The 17,498-nt window shown below is 40.6% G+C and overlaps 1 long non-coding RNA gene across 1 annotated transcript; it reads left to right on the forward strand.

Moving 5' to 3' along the window:
• Positions 1-4,825: 4,825 nt before the first annotated feature.
• Positions 4,826-5,599, forward strand: LOC130138113 (uncharacterized). Its single transcript, XR_008816527.1, has 3 exons — positions 4,826-4,984; positions 5,171-5,259; positions 5,394-5,599. It is a non-coding gene; the product is annotated as an uncharacterized LOC130138113 (long non-coding RNA).
• Positions 5,600-17,498: the final 11,899 nt, after the last annotated feature.

Genomic DNA, 17,498 nt, shown 5'->3' on the forward strand with positions numbered 1-17,498 from the left:
CTCTCTCTCTCTCTCTCTCTCTCTCAAACGTTGACTGAATACAGATTGGTGCAGAAGTCAGTCGAAATCCTTAATCAAGAATAATTCAGTTACTTCAAGAATCAACGCATTTCTCTGTGAGCACTACTACCTAGTTAGTCGCAATTGATTATATATATATAATCCATGTTGCAAATGCACATGATGCAATCAAGATAACCTAGTCCATTGGTCAGTTTATCTTCTTTCTTTTGCGAATGTATTTGGTAGATTTGTTACGATGTACAATTTTCAATTTGTTGACATCTAATTTTGCCTACCTCGTTAAATCAACGCTTAAATGACAAATGGGCTAAATTAGGAGAGACAAAGTCATTAGGAAATAAATTTTTTTTAACAAAAAATTTAATTATTAGAGAGAAAGCCGGCTCGCCTCGGCCCGGCAACCCCAAACCTTAATCTATCTCCCTTTTATTTTTATATCAACCCGAACCCTCCTTAATCTTTCTCTATTTTCTCTTTATTTTTCCACTTGGGCTCGTGTGTGTTCAGTGTTGGCTCGCCTGGGCCTGGGTACTTGGTCGTGGCCCGGTCTCCCGGCCACATGACCAAGTATGCCCGGGGCACACGGCCCAGCATCCAGGACTTGGCCGGGGGCCCTCCCTCGGCCACTCGGCCCTGCACTCGGCCGTGATTCCCCTCCACGTCCCGCAAGGAATGACAAAGGAAGAAAAGGACAAAAAGAAAAAAGGGGAAAAGGAAGCGAAACGGTCTGATGCTGAAGGAGGCCTCGCGCAGCGTCGAAGGGCAGACGTCAGGCATGCACCGTCCTTGGTCCAGAAAAAAGGGAGGCACCGGCCGGGTATAAAGGAACTGGGAGTGAGAGGAGAGGAACAGAGGAAAGGAGAGGGGTTTGAGAGAAGAGGAGAGCGCTCCGGCTCCTCTACCGACGAGGATAGCCGGCAAATCTCCTCTCCCTTTCCAGTCGCTCACATATCCTTGCCGGAAAACCGCCCCAACTTTCCGGCCGTGAATCGTAGCCAAGCTCCACAGATTCATCTCATTTCCTGTTGCTATAGTATTGTCGGCTCCTCCGTCTTCTTCGTCATTACTTCTGTTGACTCCCCCTCGCTGCCGTCGATCGTTCTTCTCGTGGCCACAAATCAGGTAGGACTCGTACTCTTCCTCTGTTTTTCCCCTGCATCTCGGATGCCGGGCACACCAAGTCTATTCGGTGATTGCCCGGCCCCGTCGATGGATACTTACACTTGCTGGACACTCAAAAAGGTTGTTTTATTCGTTATATGTCGAGTTGGTGCCCTGAACTGTGTCAAAATGGAACCTGTATCTCCATTTCTTAGTCGCACCTTACGTGTTTGACAAAATGCTCCAATGAAACAGTACAAACTTAGAGCCCCGAATCTGACCGTGTTGATTTTTAAACTTGTTTTTTCGCAAACGGAAACACATTTGTAGCGGGATACGTCTTTTAGACCTTTAAACATCATCTTTAAGCCGAAAACCGCCTTGAAACCTCAACCTAAAACCCGTATCCAGGCTCGCACACCACCTGTTTGACAAAATGCCTGAATGAGAGCCGAGATTATTACCATCAAAATCTGTTCTTGTTATCTTCATTTCATCATCCGTTTGTGCTCAGATATGTGTTTCACGACGGACTTGGTATTTTCTTTCGTTTTTATGCCATGATTCGCACATTATCCAAGTCGGCCGCGAGTATACGTATCCCTGCCGGAGAATTCCTTCCCCATCCAAGAGGCCCGCATTTCGAGGCCCGCTGTTCGAGGCTGCGACCGTTAGTTCACTATCTCCATTTCATATGCTTGTATGTATGTTTGTTTGCGTTTTAGCACTAATTGTCGCCACGGGAAGTCTGGTGATCGGAAAGTAAAAAAAAAACGGTCGTCAACGTTGGCGTTTTGGTGGCTGGTGGTGCTGGATTAAGGATGGTGGTTTGGTGATGGTAGCATCGTTAATCTGGTTGGAGCAGATTTGACGTCGACGCCAGTCGAGGAGGTCAGTTTTGGTTCGGCGTAGTGGTCGCCGGTGATTCTACTCAGTGAGAACTCTCGGGAGAAGACGCACGTCAAGGAAGAGAACAACGTGAAGAGGAGTCCCGGTGAAGAAGACGTCCTGGGCAGAAGAGAACAAAAGGGGAAGAAAAGCCAAGGAAAAAATAGAAAAAGAAAAAGAAACAAAAAAAGAAGAAAAAAAGAAAAGAGGGAAAATAGAAGAATAAAAAAAAATTAGAAAAGAAATAGGAAAAGGGGGTCCCGGGCGGATCAGAGAGCTGGGTCGGATAGCCAGTCGGATCGGGTCAGGGGACCCGGTCCAGAATGCTTATTTTATTAATAAAAAACATTAAAAAATCAAAAAAGTTAAAAAATTCAGAAAAATTCAGAAAAATTCCGAAAGTTCAGAAAAATTAGGAAATGTTTAGAAATTAGTTTTTGAGTTAGTTTCATTAGATCTTAGTGTTAATTTCATTCTAGACTTAGTATGAAAAATAGAAAAAATGTGAAAATCCTTGGAAACTTTCCAAAAAATTGAACAAGCCATTAGGACTTTATCATAGGGCTTTTGATTGCCTTTTCTTTCTTAGAGACAATACTAGGTCGCTGATTATTTATTTTTATGCCGATTATTTGGTTGCGCACCTTTAATACATTGGTTGTTATTTTCCATTTTTAGCATGGTTAAAATGAGCTTAAGGCTTCTCGATAGACTGCCATGGTGCATTAGTTAACGAGTGATCAAGCGTAAGTACCGAAAGGGCACTAGTTAGATTACTAGTGTAATCAAGTCCCCGATCCTTAGAATCTTTTTATACGTACGTATCGAGATGACACTCCCACATCTCAATGAGGGTTTCTAGCCAATCATTGATTATGGCTAGTGGCAACTTCAATTGAATACATAGTTTATACAATTCTCATCGCATGAGGTATGAGGGTTGGGAGCACCTCAGTCCTTGGATTAATGAACTATTTGGTTTGTCCTTCAAACGAATCAATCAATGTTCATATCCATCAACAAATACCTTTAGGCTGCGTTTGGTCGTTTGGATTTCTAACTAGGATATGATAGGATATAAAATTCAAGGGATTTGCTATATCCTATTTACTATTTAGCGAATCGCAGTGATAAAACCGGATATTTTCACATATTACCATGTCCATTATTTGTTATGAATATCATATCAGTGTGAATGAACCTGAAAATTGCACAAACGGAGATGATAAACATCTCTCACGACACTCTTACCTACTTCATTTTTTATTTGCTTATTTTTTTATTATTTTTGCCTCTCTTTTTTATTTATTTTCTTTTTTATTTCTTTTTTTCCCTCCCACCATTTTCTAATAAAATTTTATTAAATAGCAAACTATAAAAATATACCTAAAATATGTAATAAATATAAATACTAAATGTATTTATAAATATATACATATGAAATTTATATCATAAGATAGAAAAAAATGAATATATAAATAAAAATAAGAATAAATAAAAACGAATTTATTGTTTTTTTTTGTTATTTTGAATTTTTTATATTAAAATTCAAATATTATTTATATTCAAATATAAGTTTAATTTTATTAATTTAACAAGTTTGTTATTCAAGAAAATAACTTTTATATTATGGATATTAGAAATCTTATCTACCTTTATCCCACCTCCTCCATGGGATAATTTTATCCTGGTTATATCCCTTCTATATCCAACTTTATCCTGTCTTGGGCAAGCACCAAATACGAGATAGGATAAAATCTATCATATCCCGAATTTTATCCCAACTACCAAACGTAGCCTTAGACCATTACATGTTTATTCCCCCTGATTGTGACGGGTAGGTCGCGACACAACTTAATCGGTCATTCCATATTTCTTTTCTTGTTGAGATTCTAGAGAATCGGGCACGAAAGAGATGCTGGAGGAAGAGTTAGGCAAGATCAGCCATTTGCCGGGTCACATTATGGACCAAATCCTGTCATCCTTGCCCATGAAGGACGTAGTCAGGACTAGTATTATATCGAGCCAGTTGAGGTACAAATGGTCTTTGATGACCAATGCATCGATGGAGATTCTTTTCATCAGCCATCTATCAACAATTGCTCGGTAAAGATAATCGACAATGTCCTCTCGCTTATACCGGTCCATTAAGTAGGTTCGAGTTCCACAACAGGGCCGACATTGACCGCTGGACTCTTCATCTATCTAGAGTCTTTCTAAAAGAACATGTCCTTAATATCTGGAACGGAGGGCATTGTGATACTCCTTCGCTTATTTTGGTGCAAGGATATGATCCCTTTGGAGCTGCACGGGTGTTTTTTGAAGGTCCCGTCTTCTCTAAGGATTCAGGGAAAAAAAAAAATTGGATATTCAAAATTCCTTTCTGACTCAGAATGCACTTGAGGCTCTAATTTTTAGCTTCCGTGCCATGTGTAAGAGATAGAACTTGAAGAACATGCACAGGATTGCGCGCGTCCCCGTCAAAGGGCGCAATCTTCAGTCCCTTGGTCTAAGAGGGACACTTCAAGATGTCACTTTAAGAGTTGCGAACGATTTGATCTGAAGTCAGTTACAGGAAGTTTCTGTCACGGTACCACAAACACGAGTGGATTTGTTGATGCCAGCTCAAGCAATTTCTCAAATTCTTCCATCATCTGCGCAAAGCTCAAAGTCTTGGGCTTAAAGATTACTTCCTCAAGGTACAGTGCACTTCCAGCTAGAGTAACTGAGGAAATTGTAAACATGGGTTTCCAAGTATTCATTGTGCTGAGCTCTTGTTCTGATTTAGCATTGCAATTTTGTACCTCACATGCAGTATTTGGCTACTTGGAAAGGTCCTGGAGACGCTGCCTAATCGGTGCCTCCATTTGGAGAGACTTTCTGTGGCATAAAGTTCGGTAGCACAGAGAAGATTTTGGCGGTAATGTGCCTGATTAGAAGTTCCCCACTTCGGAAAGCAGTAATGTCTGAGGTCAGTACAAGACAGCCCCATTATATTCTCAGGTCTCCACGGTTTGTTTTCTGATGCATATCTTTGTTAATGCATTGCCATCATATCACGTCATCAGTTGGCATCATTAAGTTTATGATTCGGGGATCATCATCACATACACATACAGATTGATCAAGAACATTTCTTTGAAAGTTAAATGTGCAGATTCTTCGACCAAAAAAAATGTGCAGGTTCAAGCCAAGGAATGGACGACCGCTGGTTCAACAGTCATCTTTTGGGAAGATTGGCCACAGGTGTTGCCTCAAACTAGTAATAGTAGTCGAAATGATGGGCGTTGGTGGTTGCAAAGCAGAGCTGGAATCAATCAAGTTTCTGTTTTCTAGTTTGCCGAAGCTAAGAAAGATGATACTCATGTCTAATTGCGCAGGTGAGAAAGCAACTTTCTCGAGGAGTTGCTGCAGTATCAGCGAGCCTCGGCACAAGCTTGTCCACCCAGAAGTCGATCAATATTAAGAAAAAAGCACACATGGGATTGGTAATTACTTATTGATATCATTAGTATTAACTGATGTGTAAAACTTTTGATCGGGTGTCTTGGTAATATTTGTGGAAGAAAATCGTCCATTTTCCTCAGCTGCGGTCTAAAATCTCGGTTGCTGCTTTCAGCATGCAATGCTATAGGTGGTAGATCAAGTTTACCAAACAACGTGACAACTTTTGATGTCATCAAGGCGTATTGGGCCGCCAGTTACATCACTATGGCTCTCACCCTACATTCGAACCCAATCCCTTCGATATTGTACCCGGCATAGACTTGTATACTATGGGTTATAATGCGACTATTCAAGCTAGGATAATAACGAAGCATAAACTTTCGAATACCATAAAGATAATTTTTGGCGTTTATGATATCGTAAAAGAGAGAATATGAAATTTTACGCATTTGGATAACTGATGCAAATGTGAAGTTTCTAGTATGATGTTGTGGCATTAGGAATTTAGGACTGCTTATTGGAAGAATAATAGGGCATTAGGATGGCATACTTTGAAGGGTGCGTTTAGTTTGGCTTTGCGAAAGGGCTTTCGGCCTCGAAAGCTCCTTTCTAAAATGCTGAACCGTTTGGTTCAACTTTCGGCCTAGCATTTGGAATGCCGAAAGCCCAAAGCTGGTCTGGACTAGCTTTAGGCTTTCGGCATTCCACAAATGCTGAACCCAAATTTTTTGTCCCCAAATTACCCTCACTTATTTTGGCTTATTCCTGTTTTGCCTCTCTTGTTACTGTTCATCTTCTTCGTGAGGCGGCCGGCGAAGGAGGCCGGTGAGGGCGGCCAACACCAAATCGGGCCGGCGAGGTCGCACGACCCAAGCGACGGTCGCCTGAGGTTGCGCGACCGCCCAGGCGCCGCCTGCCTGGGTCGCGCGAGGCTGTCAGCCGCCTGGGTCACTCGACCTCAGGGCGGCCCGGACGATACCGCCCCGGGTCGAGCGACCCGGGGCGACGACCGCTCGGGGTCGAGCGACCCGGGCGCCGGCCGCCGAAGGCCGCGCGACCCAGAGCCGGCCGCACGGTCGCCGGCCTCGGGCAACGGCCGCCGCCGGCAGAGACTAGTTCACGGGGTCGCCCGGGCCTCGGCGACTTGCCGCCGGCGCAGATCTAGCTCACCGGCGGCCATAGGCCTTCGCTAGTCGCCGGCTCCGGCGAAGGGTAGGGTAGGGTAGGGTTTTTTGTTTTTTAATAAAAAAAAAAATTCTCAAAGCCCATTTGCAAAAAAAATTTACCAAACACTATTTGGGCCAAAGTAGCTTTACAAATGATGTTTTACCAAACGCCACTTGTATTTCCCCAAAGAGTTTTAACCTAAAGGTATTTGCATTCTCCCAAGTAACATTTTGAAAGTTGAACCAAACGCACCCGAAATCCTTGGAGAAATTAAACGATGGAATGGACGGAATTCCAAAATATTTTGAGGCACTCAAGCCTCAAGGTGACAGACGGCACACGCTCGCTTTGCCTTGATGTCTAAGGTGTCCGCTTCTCGAAGTAAAGTGTGCACCTTTTGAGCTAAGATACATGTGTCACAGACCGTGATTCTCTTATACTTGTCTACCCTTGTGAGTGGAGCTTGGGATTATCAAGTGAACAGTGAGTGATGTAGAATGGATGAATACAATTGATTCGTGGAAGTGATGTCAGGACGGTTGGTGCTAAGAGTTCTAGGTTAGAATGAATATACCTTAAGAGCTCTGAAGGCGGGATTGACTTCCTGTGCACAAATTGGTCAAGAGTTGATGCCGCTCTCCTGATGAGGCCATGGTAGGCCAAAACCAGTTACTGTTCCTAAAGTATTTTACTCATGTCGCTCGGTGGACCAGATGCCCGAGCTAAGCTGGGCGCGATACGATCCGATATGAGAAAGCTATTCACCATATGGTTTTTTGGAACAATTATAGAATGAAGGCTGGCTTAGTGTGAACAACCCACCAAGCGCCGCACGGGCTATTCTGCGGCCAAGGAACTGCCGGTCGTGTCATGTGGTATCGGAGCAAGATCCCTCTAGTAAGTGAGTTGAGTTGGATAAAATATGTGGTCTACCCGGTCCTACGAGGGTAAAGAGTGAATCGCCGGGGCAAAACGTACTCGGACAAAGTGCAGCTCTCGACATACTTCTAGGATGACAATGTGGGCACAAGAAAAAACCGCTTCCTAAGTGAATAGGGAAAACATTCTTGGATCAATAATCTCAATATGGGTATGCTACCATGTTATTAACAAGAAGAGAACTTACATTGGTCTATTGGGATCACGAGAAATCGAGTAGGCGAAGGATGGTGCTGCCAAAAGGTGCAATTGTTAAAAAATGCCACACTTGTTAGGGAAAACACAAGTGATCGAAAGTGCCGAACGGCTTTGATCGAGAAAACGTACCAATAGAGTGGCTTGTCATTGCCATTTGATGTATGATCACATCAATGCTTGAAGACTATTCAATGTACGATCCAGAGTGGCACATTAATTGTTGAAGAATGCAGGGAAGTGACATAATAGCTCGCAACTAGGGCATTGCGGAATTGAGTGGGGGAGAATGTCACGGACCGTGATTCTCTTATACTTGTGTATCCTTGTGAGTGGAGCTTGAGGTTATCTAGTGAAGAATAAGTGATGCAAAAGGGATTAATACAATTCATTTGTAGGACTGATATCAGGACGGTTGATACTAGGATTTCTAGGTTAGAATGAATACACCTTTAGGAACTTTGAAGGCGAGGTTGGCCTTTCGTGCACAAACTAGTCGGGAGCTGATGCCACTCTCATAATGAAGCCATGGCAAGTCGAAACTAGTTGTTGTTTCTAAAGTATTCTACATGTATCACTCGATAGACTAAACACCCGAGCTAAACTAAGCATGGTACGATCCGATATGAGGAAGGTGTTCGCCATATGGTTCTTTGGAATAAATATGGAACGAAGGCTAGCCTGGTGTGAATGACCCACCAGGCACCACACGAGCTATTACACAACCAAGGACCTACCGGCCCGTGGCACACATCTCTTAGTATAATGCATGCCCCTTAAATCAAATGGCGCGACCCTAAGGATAAAGGGCACGCAGCTCCTACCTTGAAGCGAGCGCCCCTTAAAGATAAAGGGCACGCCTCTTACGACGATAAGGCATGCCTTTTTGGTTGAAGGGCACACACCTATCGGTAGGGTGCACGTTCTTTATTATAATATCTCATGTCGCTTGACTTTCAAAACCCATAGTTCATTTTTTGGTCAAAACTCAACTTTTTTTTTTGTGTCAAATTTCAAGTGTCTTTAAACAAAGTTTGTATAAAATTGCTTAAGATTGTGTTGAAGTCACAATCAATGTGTAGCCTTAGACGGCCTACCATTTGCCCAATGCTTGTGTCACGGGCCGGCAGTTCCTTGGCCGCGGAATAGCTCATGCGGCGCCCAACATGTCATTCACACTAGGCTAGCCCTCGTCTCTAGTTGTTCTAAAGAACAATACGGCGAATAGCTTTTTCGTATCGGATTGTACCATGCCTATCATAACTCAAGTGTCTAGTCCATCGAACGAGACACACATAATACTTTAAGTACGACAATTGGTTTCGGCCTGCCATGGCCTCATCAGGAGAGCAACATCAGCTCACAACCAATTTGTGCACAGGAGGTCAATCCTGCCTTCAAAACTCCTAAGGGTACATTCTTTCCATCCTAGAACTCCTAGCACTAACCGTCTAGACACCACTCCCACTACCCAATTGTATTTATCTCTTCTGCATCCTCACTCTTCACCCGATAATCTCGAGCACCACTCACAAGGGTACAGGACTACGAGAGAATCACAGTCCATGACATTCTCCCCCACTCAATTTTGCAACGCTCTTGTTGCGAGCTGTTCTGTCACTTCCCTACGTCAATTCTCACCATCAATGCCGTTTTTTCGGGACTTACATGAGTGGTGGACGCTCGCCCAACAAAACAACTTCTCTACACTGGTTGCTTTTCTTGATTAGAGGCACTCGACACCCTTAATCACTTGTGCTTTCCTTGACAAGTGTAGCATCTTTCGGCAACTACACCATTTTGGCAACATCTTTCTTCGCCTACTTTTTGGTTTCTCGTGATCCCAACAAAACAACGGAGGTTTTTCTCCTTGTTGATAACGTGGTAGCAGACCCATCTTGAGACTCACCTAATTGATCCAAGAACGTTTTCCTTATTCGGTGAGGAATCAGTTCTTTCATGTGCCCCATTGTTATCCTAGAAGCAAGTCGAGAGTTGCGCTTAGTCCGAGCATTCTTTTGGCTCTAGCAATTCACTCATCGCCCTCGTAGAACCAGGTAGACCACAGGTTTTCTTCAACTCACTAACCTACTAGAGGCATCCTGCTTTGATACCATCTGTCACGGGCCGACGGTTCCTTGGCCACGAAATAGCCCATGTAGCGCCCGGCGCGTCATTCACACCAAGCTGGCCCTCGTTCTCTAGTTGCTCCAAAGAACAATACGACAAATAGCTTTTTCATATCAGATCGTACCGTGCTCAAAGCATAGCTGGGGTGTCTAGTCCATCGAGCAAAACACACAGAATACTTTAGGTATGACAACTGATTTCGGCCTACCATGGCCTCATTAGAAGAACGGCATCAGCTCCCGACTAGTTTGTACACGGGAGGTCACCTCCGCCTTCAGAGCTCCTCAGAGTATATTCGTTCAATCCTACAACTCTTAGCACTAACCGTCTTGACACCACTTCAACTACCCAGTTGTATTTATCCCTTCTACATCCTCACTCGTCACCCAATAACCCCTAGCACTACTCACAAGGGTACAGGAATACGAGATAATCACGATCCGTGACACTTGGCTGCAAGTGGCCTCACCGATTTGGTACCACCCCAATGATTGGGGAGCAAAGACAATACAACTGAGATGGGCGAGATATGATATTTGTTAAGATGCACATGAGATATGCTAAGGGTTTGTTTGGTAACACTCCAAATTTTCTAGTTTTTTTATTCTTTTGTTTCCTGTAATAAAAAAGAATAAAAATATGTTTGACAGAGTCAGTTAATTTTTTTGTTTCTTGAAACAGAAAATTGGCCAAGGAATAGAATTGGAGTAGAAACAAGAAGTAAAAAAAAAATGGGCTTCTTGATTCCGAGAACAAAAAGAGAAACAAGATCAGAGCTCTCTCACAAGATGTTTCCATACCAAACCTTAAACCTCAAACCCTAAAACACTAAAACTCCAAACCTCAAAACCCGAATCCCTAAAACTCAAACCCCAAACCCTAAAACCCAAAACCCGAAACACTAAACCCCAAATCCCCAAACCCTAAACCCTAAAAACATAAACCCCAAACTCTAAACTGCAAAACTCCGAACCCTAAAACTGTAAATCCTATACCCCAAAACCCAAATCCCTAAAACCCTAAACTCTAAATCCAAACCCCAAACCCCAAATCCTAAAACCATAAACCCCAAACCGTAAAACCTTAAACCTAAACCCCAAAACCCAAAACCCAAAACCCTAACCCCTAACCCTAAACTGCAATTTCCTTAACCCCCACTTGGTGTTTACTTTGTCTATAAGGAGTAATTTTCATTATAATTGTATTAAGGTCATCCAATTCCATATCATAATATATTTTGATTATATTTTTAGTACAGTTTTATCTCAACATGAATTGTTAAGTTTCCACTGATATTTTTATAATTAAATAAAAGAATTGGGAGTAAAAATTTTTAGGGTCAAACCAAACGCATTTATGTTCTTTTTCAATTCAGGTAATATAAATTTTACATAGTTACCAAAGGCGTTCTTCTGTCCAGAAGCTCATCCAGGCAATAAAAATAGAAAAAAAAAAATTTGAACAGAAATTATTTCCGAAAACAGAAAAGCTATCAAACATACCCTAAATTTAATCCAATATTAAAAAAATAAATGTTACTCTATAATGCATTGGCTTATACTTACAAGTAAAGGCTAATCCAAATTTTGTAAATAGGCTCAAACTTCAACTCTCTGTTGATGATGTTCCTAGATTAAAATAGTAGGCTTTCGCTGCAGTTCAAGCAAGCGGCATTAGAGCCGGTGATCGGAAGAGCGATTACAGATGAAGGCGAGCATTGTAGTGCAGCGAAGTGGGGCCGAAGTGGCGACACTGCCACATATCAACGACTTGGAGATTCAAGTTAAAGATTCGTCACCCAACTTCTCAAATCCGAAGCGTCCAAACCCCTTAACAAATCTCTAGGCAAAGACGAAACAACTTTCCTATCCCTAGTTCTTTCAAAGCGAGAAGTTAAGGGATGTGGGTCCTGTAGGTAGTCTTTTGTCCTTATTTGCTTATTTTAGAGGTACTTGGGTTCCTCAATAACTAACTAGATGGTCCGACCGCGAGGTCATTGGATTCACAAAACCCCATCCTCAGTTCTTTGTACTCACGAGTAGTAGAATCGACAAACCTAAAATTCATGTAACTTGTAGCCTCTTGAGACAACCTTGTAGTAAAATTGCTTCTTAGAAAATGAGATGGGATTGCAATGGGTGGGTCAAGAGGTCCAATTCAAGAAAAGTGGTTGCCACCCAACCTTAGCCCGCCTAAGATTTTCAGCTCAATATGCCCCCACCAAGAATCATTTTCTTCTTCTTCTTCTTTTCCTTCTTTAAATTTAATATCAGAATCGCTTTCTTTATATGAAAAATGGAAAACAACAGATATCCTCGATGGAAATTGACAAATAGATGGTACAAAACAATTAACCTAAAAGTGCTTTCAAGTCACGTGTCGAGATTGTCTGAAGATTAGAATGATGGGAGCTAAGCTCCATGAACATAGATTCTTTTGACTGTGGACTTGTCTACCTACTCTTCTCGCACCCTTACAGATATCACCAGCCAAATGTTCGGTTGGGACCTAAAACATTGGGGTTTCTGCTAAGTATAACACACACTTTCTCGTTGAGAAACATGATGCACGCGTTGATATTATATTATAATATGATCACATAGATTATATTTTCTTTTCCTTTGTTTCTTTTCTATTTCCATTTCTTTTCTTTTTTTGCCTAACTTCTTGCGGTGAGAGGAATGATGTCGCGTGAAATAGTTCTGTAGCATTCGATTTATATTGCGAGACAGAGAAATTATATCTATTTGGAATATTTTGTGTACTGAAAGGTTGGTTAGGGGCTTGTTAAACAATATTTGATCATAGCCCACATGACGATTAGCAAGCCTTAAGAGATGTTTTAAGAAGCCGAAGTTCTTCATGTTCGATTTTTGCTGGTACGTACACTAATTAAGAGAATTTACTAGTCGTACTTTAGTAATGTTTTAATCGCAGTACTTAGAAAAAATAGAAAAGTCTCAACAAACTTGAATGACTCGTGGATGATAATAATCAGAAAGCAAGATAAGGAAAATGTGCGCTCAAAATGTTGATAGACTTAAACCAATAAGTTATGAACGATTAAGATATATTAACTTTTAAATTTTACAGCACAATCTTTGATGTAGTACGTACTTCTTTCGCCTAATACTTTCATACGTACACCTCAACAGAAATAAAATCTAAGAAAGCCAAAATCACTAACAAATACAAGAGAAATACAAAATTTCAAATATAAAAATGAAAGGTTGACTGGATTAGCTCGGGTAATTGTAAGTCTCTCAACGCAACTCAACTCTTCTCCGAATGGCTGTGGGATGGTTGTCGAAATCGCTGGAAACCTCTTTGCTCTATTATTTTCTGATTTTTTGTTGTCTGATCAAACTCGGTATCATGATTCTTCTTCACTCGTTATCTCCTCATACTACAATTAGTGTAGCACCTCTTTTTTTTTTTTCAGGGCTGGGGGAAGTTTAGGAGAGATGGGGAAAGGTAGCAACTGCCGGTCGGGGCAGGGATCAGCTTGTGAAGAAGCAAGCTTATCCCCTAAAAAAAAAAACCGACTCATCCTGTCGTTCGCGGTTCATGCTTCACTTCATCTTGATGTGAGAATCAGACGCTTCAAAAAGAAAACTTGTATAAAATGGTTCTTTAGTCCGTCCGACACTGAACTTAATGTTTCGAAAAAAACGAAGAAGAGCTTTATTTCCTGAATAGTCTGGCCCATCCCCCCATTAATTTATTTAAAAGAACCAGGGAGGACGCTGATCTTTTAGATGCTCCGACTTTGGATATTCTGAGCTCCAACTTCAGAGCTTCCAGGCCTCTAGTTATTGGCTCTGCTAGTAAAACTCTTGTTTTTGTTAAAGAATTTACACGTACATATGTGATTTTTAAATACGACTATTTCGTACCCCAAACTCTTGTTATACTCACAAAATTGTACTTATTAACGAATTATGCCCGGTATAAAATACATATCAAATCGTATTCCGGCAAAAGTGCTTTAGTTTCTAATTTATCATATCGTTTCATTAGTAAATTAATGTCGTAATAGTCTCTATTATCATTGCCATATTACTATATAATATCATATTGGGGCATATAATTTCAATATTCTTCATATTCCTATTAGATAGAACAAAATCATAACAATATTCAATTATCAAATACCATTATTTTGAAAAATCTTGTGATTTGCATGTCCATATTATAGTATACAAGATTTTTTTCAATTGCAATATAATTTATAGTAAGCTCATGATTTACTTGATTTTTAAAATTTATTGAAATATCGAACCATTTCACGTACTTGTAAGGAAAAATAGTGTGACTATATACTCGTCTTTGTTCGTGGGATAATTACCAAAACAACTCATAAATCTATTGTACAGATGGCAATTCAATCACAAAAACACTAAAAGCGTCAAAAGTTTTGTACAATGCTCACTTTGGTACCAAAAGTTTTCGTCGGATCAGTTTTTTTTTTTTTTTTGGTAACCGAGGTGTTCGGGCCAGCTTGCGCGCACCTCGACTATTCCTCAGGGGAGACTAGCACAGCAACCCACCGCCATGGCCCCCCACTTAAATCATAAGTGCTCAGCTGGGGAATCGAACCTGGGACCAGTGCGCCTAACCACACAATCCCAAGTACGCCCTAACCAACTGAGCTACCCATGGGTGGGTCGGATCAGTTTACTGTCACATTTTTAAAAAAACGATCACTTAAGTGCCAACTCCGATCAGGGTTGCCGGAAATTTGACGTGGCAATATTTTATTAATTTCTTCAAGATGTGGCTCGCCAACATGCCCAATCAACATATATACCCCTAAACAATGTCGTCTACATGTTATGTCCCAAATATAAACCCTAAATCGAACAATCAAGAATTTTCCAGAATTTGAAACCCCAATTCGATTTTCCCCCGAATTAATAACTGAATCTCGCAATAGAAAGCAGGAATGACAAGCGACTCAAGCAAGCAACTCAAATTCGTTTCGACAAAGCTTTGGATTTGGTGGATGTCATTTAGAGGGGTGGGGGGAGGTGAATTTGGGTTTTCTTAAGGAAAGTGGCGTAACGATTTTAGAGATTCGCCTTCAAGTTATTCTCGCATAACATCATAGTGCTCTGTCTCCTTAGTGGTGATCGAGAGCTTTGAGCAGTCCGAAGCTCGGTCAAATACTAATTTTGGACTCAGACTTCAATCTTCTGCATTATTGCTCGTCTGTTCATCGTCACTACCGCTGCGTTTGAGAAAGCACATCGAATGCTCTATTTCTCTCTGTTTTCCGGCCATGAAGCTTGAGAAGCTTCAATGTCGGTTCAAGCATCATCACTAAAGTCGATCTTAACCGGAAAAAAGCTTCCAGCACTTCCTCCTGTCATCGCAACCTTCAATCGTGATCAAGATTTCTCTTCGGTAAGGTAGGACTCAAAACCTTTTTTTCTCGGTTTATCTAGGATTAAGAACAAAACGCATGCATTGAATGGAGCTTCACAAATCTTTCTACTTTAAGATGGGCTTCGTGTGATGTCGTTTAGGCTGAGCTTCATACGACGTCGTTTAGGCGCAAGCTAGCCACCTAAGAAGTGCACGTTTGACTCGTTTTTAATATAAAAAAGCCATGTTAGATTAAACATTTTATTATAAAGCCACTTGATATTTTTTGCCAGAATTTGTCTCCGAAGGCACTTAAGCAATCATTTTTTCTCTGATTAGGTGGTTAAGTGAGCCAACAAAAAGTTTTGGCACTAAAGTGAGCATCGTATGAAACTTTTTAATTTAATCAATTTAGTCCTAAACCTTTTGACGATTTATCAGTGTAGACTCTTCCAGCTAATTTTGGCTGGAAATTACTAATGTGACAGCCTGCAAGGGCCGCAACACCCTCTCCTATGGCCAGGGAGGGTTGCCAGCCATAGCCGGGGCCCTAGTGACCCCGCAAGCTGGAAATCCGGCAAAGGAAAAAAAAGGAAAAGAAAGAAAAAACTTTAGAAAATTCAGAAATATTTTTAATATTATCGTTAAAATTGTCCACGTCAGCGTCAACCACTTTTCGATAAATATTTGATAGAATGTATTACATTGGCAAATCGTCAAAAGGTTTAGACTAAATTGTCAAATTGAAAAATTAATGGCTGTATTGGCCACCGTATAATAAATTTTATAAAAAAATTTTGGTAATTTTTCCCTTTTACTCCGTACCACATGATTTCCATATGTACGTTACTCATAGAGATTATCGATGTTACCTGTGAAGTATGATGATTTTACTAGTATAATCTTTTTGCATGTCCGGGTAAAAAATCAAGGACGTTTTACAGAAAACATCCCTTTTTTTCTTCGATTGCACTATGGGGGTGAGAGAGGAGGCGTAATGTCAACATTTGTTACCAAATCTCTCTACCATCCTACCTATACAGTATCGATTGTGTATTGCGTACCGTGTTTACCAAATTGCCACCAATCCAAATGTATTTCCCTCCCCCACTTCAAACCACTGGTCTCTCCAATGACTTGGAAGTCAACGTGGTCCATTTGTCACAAACCTTTATACGCTTCTGGAACACTAAATTCGCAACAATTCGAAAAAGATTGCGTGTTTTTCGAGACATTTGAACATTCGTGTTGAATTTGCGGCAACGAAAAAAATGGTTGCTTATCTATCCGAAACTTTCTGAAAGTTCGTGTTAGTTTTGCAACGATGGTAAATTATCATTGCCCTTGGGATCGAAGTTACGAAAAGTCTGTCGTTTTCCTTTAGGCTCCTTTTGTTTCGTAAGAAATAAATGATTTGGAAAGTATTTTCATAAATATAATCGTTTATATTGCTTGAAATAATTAGTCAATGAAAAATATTTTCATTATGGATAATAATTTATGTCTAAAGATTTTTCATGCATGGTAAAAAAAATCGCTCATCCATTTTGTAAGTAATACAATAGATCATTTTGAGAAAAATATTTTCCAAAAATTATTCATTTTTCGTGAAATAAATAGAGCAACAATATGGACATAATGTTTTAGTTCAATAACTTTTGATTGAATGAAAATAACGTAAAAAAAGGGTTAATACCATGAAAAACTCCAAACTAGTACGCCTGTGACAGATTTACCCTAAACTAATTTTTTTGCCGCTAAACATCCCAAACTGGTATACCTATGACAGATTTACCCTCTCTTTTTTTTTTTCCACCAAACACCCCAAACTAGTGCCATCTTTTAAATTGGATTAATATCACAAAAAACTACAAAATGGTATACTTGTGACATACGGAAAGTAAAACCCCAAACCGGTACGCTCATCAATTATCACGTATCATCAAACTCAAAAATTTAATATGCAAAATTTAACGAAAACTAACGGAGAGTATAATTGTCACGGACGTATCAATTTGTGATTTTTTGTGATAAAAATTAATTTGAGATAAATTTATTATAAATTTACCAATTTTGAATTTTTCGTGATATTATACCAAAAAAAAACCGTATCGCATATCCGGTCCTTCTCATGCGTCTATCTATTTTCCTCTTTGGACCCACAAAAATTAAAAAATATATATATATGGAAAGGGAAATACAGATAATACTTACCAACGGGGGAGACTGGGAGCGGAGCT

Source organism: Syzygium oleosum, unplaced genomic scaffold, assembly GCF_021117445.2.
Source record: "Syzygium oleosum isolate NSW1041296 unplaced genomic scaffold, Sole_v2.1 Sole_v2.05, whole genome shotgun sequence".
Lineage (NCBI taxonomy): Eukaryota > Viridiplantae > Streptophyta > Magnoliopsida > Myrtales > Myrtaceae > Syzygium > Syzygium oleosum.